This window comes from Marmota marmota, unplaced genomic scaffold (genome assembly GCF_001458135.2).
Source record: "Marmota marmota marmota unplaced genomic scaffold, marMar, whole genome shotgun sequence".
NCBI lineage: Eukaryota > Metazoa > Chordata > Mammalia > Rodentia > Sciuridae > Marmota > Marmota marmota.
In genome coordinates, this window is record NW_026000026.1 from 76559704 (window position 1) to 76571458 (window position 11755).

The window sequence follows — 11755 nt, forward strand, 5'->3', positions numbered from 1 at the left end:
TTTTATTTCATCATTTTAATTACCACTCAATTTTATTTATTTATTTTTCCTTTGTATCTTTTCTGATTTATTCTAATTTCTTTACAATGAGCATGTTTTTTTTTTTTTTTTTTTTGGGTAGGAAGAAAAGATTTATTTTCAAAGACATATAAATTAAATTAAACAACAATAACAAAAAAGATTCCCTCCCAAGTATTCCCTGCATTTGCATTGCTTTTAACAAAAGCTAGAAGAGATGTTGTTCCACGTTCTCGCCTAGGGAGAACAGAATTTAAAGTCATGCTGCAGGGAGAGTTGGAGCCTTCAAAAGCAAGTGATGCTTAATCTGTTCTATTTCTGAAGCACAAAATAAAACCAAACAAAAAAAGAAAAATAAGCCACCGCTTCCCCAGTGCCAAGTTTCCTCATGCATAAACAGAGATCCATCCAGAAAAGCAGCATTCTCAGTCGGGTGGGACAAATCCTCGTGTGCTTTTGTGGAAAATTCCCCCGGCAAGCTGGCCTCAAGCGCTCTGTCGACAGCTGCCTCTGGGTAGGGCCAGAAAACTGCACAAAGGTTGTGAGATGCCCTGAGCTCTGCGAGAAAGCTGCTGCTCCCAACTCCCATGGAGTATAAGTGCGGCTGGTGTCCGGAAGCGGACACCCTCTGGGATCACCGTGAGCAAAACCAGTACCCCTGGGACAAGGTCTGATCCAGACTGCCAGTCTCCACCCTGTGTCTTTTTCTGGTCCGCCAATCAACTCCTGCCCCAATCCCACCCACTGTGAGTCTTACCAATGCTCAGTTCCTTTTTTCCATGGACTTATGATTAATCCTCTCTTCTTTTTCTTCAATACCTCTTTCAGGAAGAGACCTAATTGTTTTAAAGTGTAAATAATTAGATGGCTTCCTGTGATCTCTCTCCCAGGTGGTTACATTTTAGTAGAACCCAAGGGATAATTGTCTACAAAGGGAGCACCGGGTGCAAGGAGAGCTTCAGCCCATCTGAAACCAGGCATAACTGCCTCGGTCCACCAGCGCAAAGCTGGACTTAGCTGATGGCACTGTTTGGTTCAGAGAGGTGGAATGAACACTATGATGGGAATAAGAACAAAAGTTCTAGTTCTGGATCCACATGTTTGAGGATAACAGAAATAAGTATGTATGCTTCCTTTGGACCAGAACAAATTTAAATATTTTCATAGTACTAAGATGGAAATGTTAGGATATCAAAAGACAGGAAAAACAATCACCAAGCAGGGGATCTTCACAGTCCCTATTTACTTTCAATTGTGGTGCTCAAAAAGTACATGGATAACACAACACCCCATGTTTAGCCCCCTGATCCAGATGGTCTGGGCTCAGAGATAGCTTGGAGGCCAGAGTAGATGAGACTGGGGAGGAGGGATTTGTGTGTGATCTCACAGTGAAGGCTCTCGAAGGTCAATTTCAGTTTCTTTCTAGTAATAAAGAGCAAGCCTCCAACCCACTTAATTTCTGTCCCTGGAGCAGAAAGAATGACCTAATATTGAAACCCATTTAGAGCTTTCTTTTGCCTTATTTGGGAAGGAAAAGGACAATTTTCACACGGATCTTCTTAAATAAATGGGATCTACATTTATTACAAGGGCAATGGAAGAATTCTAATGCAAAGGAACTTTTCCAAGTAATTGGTAAATGCTGCTAATTTATCTCCACCAAGTGTTCCAACATGTGCTAAGACTTTTTGTCTGCCTTGTTTAAGGCAAAATATTTTAGTTAACTTTTATATACATAGATAGATAGACATACATACATATGTGATACATTTTAAGATATTTATTATCTTTAGTGACATCTCTATTTCTGTAAGAAACAGAGGGAAATCGTCTTGCACGGCTGTTGCATGGATCCTGGGCCTCTCTGGAGGACATTCCCAAGTACTGTTGAAATCAAACTGCCATTAATTCAAATTTTCATTAGAAGAGTAAATTAATTTCTCTGAGTCTCAGATTTCTCATTTAAAAAGAAAAATAAAATGGAATTAAATGATTTTAAAGGATTCATCTAGTTCTAAAATTCTAAGACTGACTGCACGATTCTAGTTCATTTATTCTATCAGTTAGTCTTTGGTATAGCTTCATGGGAATGGATCCCCTCCCCCCCCAAACTATAGGTAACACAACCGAAAATTTACTGTTCCCTCCCATGAAAGACATCAGGACGAAAGTAACCCAGACCTGACATAAACAATCAGATTTCAGAATCCTTTCATCTTCCCAGTGAGTGGCATCCTCTCTTAAGGACACAGCATAGTCCATAATGGCTGCTAAGGCTTATGCCATTTCATCTTCATACAACATAGCAGGAAGGGATAAAAAAGAAGATCCTTTATAGAAATGTTTCCATAAGCTGTCATAAGACATCTCTGCTCATCTCACTGGCCAGAACTGAAGACATGTTGCTAAGCCTATCCATAAGGGAAGTTGGAAAAGAGACTGAATTCTGGTGATCATGAGTCAGGTAAACATTCAGGTTCCTACTGGTGAGGAAGAAGATGGCATTAGAATAGACAATTAGTCATCTCTGCCACGTATACATCAAACCACATACTACAATTTCACTTACCTTTTTCTTACACTCACTTACCCTCAGCGCAAACCATTTAAATCTCCTGAATGAAAGCATTCAAGAGAATCTGTCTACTAGCCTCTACTTATTTTTAGCTGTAATTTTCTAGCTACTGGGGCACAATTTAACACAACTGAAATTCATGCTTAGATTAAAATATAGACAATTTTACTTTCACATGGAGAGTAAAATGTCATGGGAAAGTGTTTTCCCCATCCTGACAACAAGAGCAGACCTACAAAATCACCACATTTTTTAAATTTGTTAATAATCTGGAGTTGCAAAGAAATCTAAAAACACTAAAGTAAAAAAAAAAAATGGTAAGCTCCTTCCAGGAAAGAAGATACCCATGGCTGTTTCCATCCTTGACAGAGCATTAGGATAGGAAGGAGGCTGCTAGTCAGCCCTGTCAAATCGTGAAAGGCCAAGCATGAGCCATCATGACTGCTTAGAATGCCCTAAGATCCCCAGCCACAAATCTGCAGCCACCTGCCACTTTCTCCGGAAGATCTTCACTAGCTGCCTACATGGAAATGTGGAGACATGGCAGAGAGTTGAGAGACCCTCCTGAAGGTACAGATGTTCAGTGTCTGCTGAAGGCTGAGGGCAGAGCAGGACTAAGAAATCCCCTCCAGTGCACCCCAGTCCCTTGGCAGGCTCCACTCATGGCTGGCCAGAGAGCAGGAGGAGCACTGAGAGGAACCCCTCACAACCACTTTGGGCTTCAGTGAACACACTGCCCTGGGCAGAGGCAGGGCAGAGTGAGGATCGCAGGGCCAGCGGCAGAACAGAAGTGTAACAAGAAGTCTCCAAGTCCCCAACAAGATGGCACCAAGCTGCAAATCAAAGTGACCTTTCCAAGGATCAGAAAACAGGAAACTGGACTATAAAACACAAACACATCTCCAGAATCTCCCTGGTGTTCAAATCCCAAAACTCACTGAAGGCAAGACCATGATACTGCCCCACAAACCATTTGAATTCAGTAATGAACTGAGTCTAACTAAAACAACAGCAAAGCCCTAATACAATGAGCTAACAGTGGTGGGCAGGAGCCCTCCCTGCCCACCTGGCTTGCAAGAGGGTGATTGTCGTATTTTCAACAATTTAGCACATCTGTTGCAATACACAGTCAATATTAAATATTAACTTATATAAATGAATTACATTTAAAAGGTAATAAATGCTTTGAACTCCTAAGGATATTAAAAGTTATTATTATATACACTTAAAGTTATTCACATCTATTGCATCTGTATGTTAGAAATATTATATCATGCTATACTGCTGTGCTTTTCCAACTCTGTTCAGTGATCTGTATCAACAGTTCAAAGTTGGCATTAGTAGAAATCTGCAAGTCTATAAAATGGGACTTCTTTTCTTTATATAAACCTGGGTGTTAAACATTTACCAGCACCTCACTGACAGATTATAGTGAGTTCCCGCCCAGCAATTTTAGCAGCCCACTACAAAATGAAGAAATACTTTTGCAGATAAAATTCATTTAATTCAGCTGATACTGTTCTTTTACATATCATATATAACATACATTTTTTTTTAGTACAAGATATGTGAATAAACAAGAAAATGAAGCCCATAATCAAGAAAAAAAAACAAAAAAACAGTCACTAGGCCAGGCATGGTGGTACACACCAATAATCCCAGCAACTAGAGAGGCTGAAGCAGGTTTGAGGCCAGACTGGGCAATTTAACAAGATCTGTCTCAAAATGAAATTTTAAAAAGGGCTGGGGATGTTGCTTAGTAGTAAAGGCCCCTTAGGTGCAATCCCCAGTACCATTTAAAAATGAAAGAAAATAGTCAATAGAAGGAGATCTAGATATGGCCCACATGTTAAAAGTAAGACAGTAAATTTAAGAGTAAAGGTAAATGGCTATAGTGCTAAAGGTCAACAAGAGTTGTTTATTTCAGCAGATATGAAAGCTATTATTATTATGTATATATGAAAATGTTAACAATTACCATAAATATGAAAAGTGAAGAAAAAAAATCAGAGATAAATTTATTTGATAGGCTTATCATAAGACTGAAAACAGTAGAAGAAATAACCAATGACTAAGGATAGATCAATAGAAATTATCTAAATTGAAATACATAGAGGAAAAAGAATTAGTTATGGGACAAATATAGATAATTGGAGTCCCAGACAGACAGAAGAGAGACTGCGCTAAAGGGAATACGTGAATTAATAGTGCCTAAGAATCTCCCAAGGGTTGATAACACACCTTCAACCACATATCCAAAAGTTTAGATAATCCTAAACAAGATAAATACAACAAAAACACACCTAGACACACTGTGATTAAACTGCCAAAAACTAAAGATACAGAGAAAAATCTTAAAAGCAACTGAAAGCAGCGGTTACATGCAAGAGAACAACCATAAGAATGATATCAGACTGCTGATAAGAAAAAATATAAACCAGAAAACAATAGAATTACATCATTAGAGTGTTGCAAAAAGCCTGGCGTGCATAGTGGTACATGCCTGTCATCCTAGAAGCTCAGGAGGCTAAGGCAGGAGGATTGCAAGTTCAAAGGCAGCCTGAGCAACTTAGCAAGGCCCTAAGCAAGTGAGTGAGATGCTGTCTCTAAATAACAAATAAAGGTCTGGTGATGTTGCTCAGTGGTTAAGCACCCCTGGGTTCATTCCTCAGTACAAAAGAAAAAGAAAGCCAGGTATGGTGGCTCACACCTGTAATGCCAGCTACTGGGGAGGCTGAGACAGGAAAAGCAAAAGTTTGAAACCAGCCTGGGCAACTTAGCAAATGACCCTGCCTCAAAATAAAATTTTAAAAGCTGGAGATGTAGCTCAATGGTAGAGTGCTTGCCTAGCATGCATGAGGCCCTGAGTTCAATCCCTAGTTCCAGTTCTGAAAAAAAAAAAAAATACAAAATAAATTTTAAAAAAAATACTAAAGTGCTTAAAGGGAATATGGAAGCAGAAACTTCTCACCTAGAATTCTATCTGCAATGAAAACATTCTTGAAATAAGCACATTTTCACATAGACAAAAACTGAATTTAAGTAGTCCATAGCAGAAACATACTACAAGAAATTCTTTAGGCTGATGGGAAATGATACTTTGAAGAAAGAAATAAAGTATAATAGAATGGTTACCAGTCTGCTCCTGAGCTTCCACAGTAGTCTCCTAAGAAGTAACTCACCAGAGGAACTCTTGTTTGATGGGTGTTTTAGCCATGACATTAATCACCTTTAGCCTCCATCCACCCTGTTCAGATTAGAACTAAATGATGATGATGGGTTGGTATGAAACTTGGTGACCTGGGATTTAACCAGCATGAATACTCAAGGAACCAAGGCAAGAGCTAAGAAAAGAGCTCCATGGGACCCCATGGGAATAAACTTGCATTCGTACCCTGGGATAGAAGAACCTTTCTGAAGTCTCAATTCTCTGGGTCCAGGGACCCTTTTTCCTGCTGCTGTGGTTTGCCCCCTTTGGAAACTCATGTTGGAATCTAAACTCCACTGTGAAAATTAAGAGGTTGGAAATTTACTCCAACTATGATATTCAGAGATGGGGCTTTTGGGAGGTGATTAGGATTTTAAAAGGTTACTGGCGTGGAGCCCCTATGATTGAATAATGGTGGCTTCATGAAAAGAGGGCGGAGACCAGAAGCACATGGGCTCTCTGTCTCTTACCACGAGATAGCCTGTGCTGCCACAAGAAGGCCGTCACCAATTACAGACCCTAAACCTTCAACTACAACAATGAGCCAAAACAAACCTCTTTTCTCTATAAGTTACCTGGTCTGTGGTATTGTGTTACTGGTAACAGAAAACAGACAACTAAAAACAACAGCTTGGGAAACACCAACTGCCGAGGCTTCAAAAACAAAACACTAGAAGCTAGAATCTCCTTCCTGGGATATTCCAAAAATGCTACCTTTCCAGGAAGTGGTATTTATTGAATATCTATTACATGCTAAATAATCTCATATGTTTTATCTTATTCGAATTTTACAACAAAGCTAAGATTGAAGCCCTCTCTTACCTGTCTCCAAAATCTGTGTCTTCATGTTCACAAATCTCCACAAACCTTTCTAGTGCCAAATCCAAAATTTATCTCTCTACTTTACTAGACCTTTCAATGCGTTTGACACAGTACATTCACTCTATCATTCTTGAAACACTTTCTTCTCGTTATTTCTGTGCCACGATTCTCTCCTGTTTTTCCTCCCACCTCCTCAGCTGCTCCCCTCAGTTTATTTTCCTGGTTTCTTTTCTTCTTCCCAACCTCTCGGTGTTAGAACTTATTCCTGGGTCTCTCCCAGTTTTATCTCCACACTTTCTCCAGGTATGCCCACCCAATACCATGGCTTTAAATACCACATTGGAAACAACAAGTTCAATAGCTGCCCTGGAAATATGCACTCGTGCAAATATATGTCATTCATATTTAGATACCTAAAGGGAAGCTTTAATAAGATCAAAACAGAACCTTTTTTATTGCCCAGAAATTCTTCAGAATAAATAGTATTACCACTTTCCCAATTACTCAGGCCAAAGCTCTAGAAGTTATCTTGAATTGCTTTATTTCCTGTGTGCCCCACAATCAATTCAAAAACAAATTCAGCTAACTTATCTTTGAAAGAATCCCAACAACGATTTTTCTTTTTCTCTACTTCCACTCTCCTAATCTGAGCCACTGTCATCTCTTGCCCAGACCAATGTATACCTTCTAATTGATCTCCCTGATTCCAGTCTTCCTAAAATGCATTTTTCCACATACAGCCACTGCACACATATGTATGTATGTATCTTTCTCTTTTCTCACAGTGGGAAAGCTGCCATTTATCCCCCAATTTTTTCATTCTATTTTTTCTTGCAGGATTTGTAGTTGTTTTTTTTTTCAGTGTAGTGAGGTGCAGTTTCTTTAATGAGTATCTACTCATCACTATACTGATGGAAGAGGAATCTCTCAAGTCCAACCCTTATAATCTAACTTGACCCACAAAATAAGGACTCAAAGAGTCCACATCTATACAAAGATATTAAAAGCATAAAATGGAAATTTTAAATTAAAACATTAAATCAGTGAAATTCTTCTCACATTATGCCCCCAAACACCTACAAAGCCAAGAAATTATAGCACAATATTCCAAACCAAATCCAGTATTTTCAAATAAGAATATAGGAATGTGAAAAATGCCTTAGATCAGAAAATCAAAATCTAAGGAACATAAATGGTCATAAAATAGGAAGAAAAAGTAAAAGCTGATTTCAAAAAAATTAAATTGAAGAAAAAGAAACCATCTCAGAAATGAAAATTTAAATTATGAAGTTGATATATATATATTCAAATAGCTATGTAATAAGAGGAAATGAAGAAAAGCAGAAAAATAGCCAAGATAAAAAAATAATAATATAAAAAGGGTAAAAAGAAAGATTATAGGAAAGATAAGCAAACAAGATCCACTTGTACATAATAAGACTTCAGAAAAGAAAACCAGAACAATGTAATACAATTAGGGTTTTAAAATACAATCCACGAAAATGTTCAGGAAACTATAGAAAAATCTAAATCCACATACTAAATGGTCCCACCAAGTACATGGGAAAATTCATCCAGAATGGTCAAGCCTGAGATATATTCTAGCAAAACTACTAGATTTTAAACAAAGAAAACCTCAGGTCTCCAGGAAGTCAAAAAGGACCAAAAATCTTACAATGGCAAGGAAATTTATTTGGCATCAGACTTCTAAAGGACAACCTACAAATCAAAACCAGAAACAAGCAGCATTTGCAAGGAACTCAAAGAGAAAAAAAATGTGAATCAAAGAATTTTAGATTCAGCTAAGCTGTTCTTCAGAATCAAGGCCATACACAATAAATCCCAGTGTTATATATAATTATAATTCACCAATAAAAATTGAATTTTTAAAAAAATATTAAACCTATAAACAAAAAATAAAATAACCACCACTTTTACACATGCAAGAACTTGGAGAATCTTATATTTGTGAGTTCTTTTTGAGAATTTACTAAAGGAAGAGTGTTATTATAAGCCAGGAAACTTAGGAAAAAGGTAATGGTGAAGATTTAATACATTTGATTTTAGATTTAAGACTAAAAACAGAAGTAAAGAGAAGACTAGCACAATAATATAAAATGCCATATGCCCTGATAAAATAAAAATAATGTGAATAAAAGCTGTAAAATAAGGGAAAGGGAAAATGGAAAGGAGAATAAATTTATTGATTGCTGTGTAGAAGCAGTTCTCAAACTCTTTGGCCTCTGAAATCTTTAACATTTCTAAAATTGTTGAGGACCTCAGAAAGTTTCCGTTTACACGAGTCATAGCTATCTGTGTTTGTCATATTAGAAATTGAGTTTTTAAAATATTATTTTAAAATAGAAATCATAAACCTATTACATATTAACATAAAAGTTTTATCAAAAATACAGCAAGAAGAATCATTTTACATTTCTACAAATAAGTTCTGGCTTAGCAGAGGACCGGGATTTTCCTGGCTGTGTCACCCATTTCACTAGCCAGCACAGAGATGACGTCATTGCACACCACATAGTTCTGGAGAACTTTTATGTGCACAGAGAGAAGATGAGAAGGAGAAGTGATATGCTGACTTAGTATTATTATGAAGAGTTTTGCCCCCATGCACCTGCTGAAAGGGTTTCAAAGACCCCCACTGGAACATGTTTTGAGAACATCTATTACAGAAATGGAAAGGAGGATCCAAAGGATATATAAGAAACTGAGAAACCATATGATGAATGTTAAGGAAGAAACCAGTGATAAGGGCACTTTCTAAAAGCCTAAGTATAAACTTATTCTTAAATATGCAATTCTAATACCAAAAGAAAATTTAAAATTCAAACAGCAAAGCAAACAGAAAATAGGGCAACAGAAAATAGAAAATGATGCAGTAATTACAACTCAAATAACAGTCTACACAAACAAAACAACTATATTAATAATTGTAAATTAACTTAACTCATTTTTAAAAAAAAAATAACCAAACTGATTCATGAGAAAATGTCAAATCCAGGAGTCACTTCTAGGAATAAGCCAGGCACAGAATGATATATCACATGATTTCACCCACCTGGGGAAGCTTAAAGTGCTGTCATCCTATAAGGGAGTAGCATAGTGATTTCTAAATGGTGGGAAGGGGAGGGGAGAGAGAAACAACTGATAAGATACAGCCAGAGAGGAGAATAAGCGCTAGGGTTCCATGGCACAGTGAGGTGACTACAGTTTACAATAACATATGATACATTTATGACAGGAAGAGGAGAGTTCAAAAGCTCTTAACACAAAGAAATGATGTATGTTTAAGGAGATGTGAATGTTAATCACATAGCTTGATCCTACATTTTGTATACAGGTATCACCTATCACATTGTATCTCATAAATGTATACAATAATTATGTTTCAAAACAAAAAATTAGTATTAAGGGGCTGGTGACATGGCTCAGCGGTAGAGTGCTTGCCTAGTATGCACAGGCTCTAGGCTCAATTCATAGCACACACACATTAATTAAGTTAAATTTAAATTTTACAAAAGAGTCACACCAAAAATAGATAATTAAAAAATATACCAAAGGGGATGAGCACAGATATAAGAGGAAAAATGGAATCAATAAGAAAGGTTTGCCATCCTGATGCCAGATGAAGCAGATTATAAGAAGAGAAATTTTAACATGACTCAAGATTATTTTTTTTAAACATTTTTCTTTTAAAGAGAGAGAGAGAGAGAATTTTTCAATATTTATTTTTTAGTTTTCGGCAAACACAATATCTTTGTTTGTATGTGGTGCTGAGGATCAAACCCGGGCCGCACGCATGCCAGGCGAGCACGCTACCGCTTGAGCCACATCCCCAGCCCTAAAGATTATTTTTAATGCTAAAAGCTGAAATTCAAAATAGAGACATAATATTTAGGAATATCTATGTACCAAATGACATAACAACCATTTTATGAAACAGAAACCACAGGAGAAGCAAATGGAAATATACAGAAACACAATAATAATGGCCATCAGCGTGCTACTTTTAGTAGAATACATATCAAGTGGATAATAATAATAATAGTACTAATAGGGCTATACAAGATGTAAACAACATTCTTAATACCCTAGTTCTTATGAAAACAAATCAAACATTAAACCCTGATGATAGAAAATTATTTTCTTCTCAAGCATACAAGGAACATTTATAAAATTTATCAAATATTAGGTAATAAATAAAGTATCAATAAGTCACAGTGAGAAGAACTATTACAAACAACACTCTTTGATTATAGTATAATGAAAATGGAATTGATAATAAATTTAAAATAAAAATTCTTTGACCTGAAAATTAATTTTTTTCTCCTGAATCTTGAATGAAAGAAAAAAATACAACCCAAAATTTCATAATTTCTAAAATATAGTGATAATGAAACACAACATATCACATTCTATGGAATACATTTAAACAGTCTTCAGAAGAAAATAATTGACTTATACACTTATTTCAATAAAAATGAAATAATAAAAATAAAATTAATCAAATTACAAAATAAAAATACTTTTTAAAAAGAATAAAGTTAGTCAAACAAAATCACAAAGAATAAAGCAATAAATACAAGTGAAAATCATGAGAGAGAAAAGAAATAACAGGAAATCTAATTGATAAAGCAAAACCCTGATTCTTCCAAAGATATTAAGTAGGCAAATCACTAACTTGTATAATTAATAAGGAGTAGTGAACAAATATATAAAATAAGAAATGATAAAGAGGAAACAACCACTGACACACAAGAAAACTTTAAAATCATAAGCTTGCATACCTTTGTGCAAATAAATTTAAAAACCATCAAATGAATAATATTTGTAAAAAATAAAAATTACCAAAGTAGGCTGAAGTAGAGTTAGAAAGTTAAAATTGACCAATTTTAATAGAAAAATTTTTTATAAAAATATATTAAAGCTTTACCTCACAGAAAGCACCAAACCTAGAAGGTTTCAGCACCAGGAAACATCAGCACAACCAAACTGTGCACCAGATAGCTCTAGTAATACAAAAATTGTTCCAAAGCATAGAAAATGAACTCTTTCTTTCTTTCTTTCTTTCTTTCTTTCTTTCTTCTCTTTTTTTTTTTTTTTTTTTTTTTTTTTTT

General features: G+C 36.0%; 1 long non-coding RNA gene across 1 annotated transcript in view; it reads left to right on the forward strand.

The window, feature by feature from the left end:
• The first annotated feature begins 465 nt into the window (after positions 1-465).
• Positions 466-11755, forward strand: part of LOC125619192 — a 20646-nt gene continuing 9356 nt past the window's right edge. Inside the window, exon 1 of the long non-coding RNA XR_007350705.1 lies at positions 466-476. This is a non-coding gene — a long non-coding RNA (uncharacterized LOC125619192). The remainder of the gene's footprint in view (positions 477-11755) is intronic.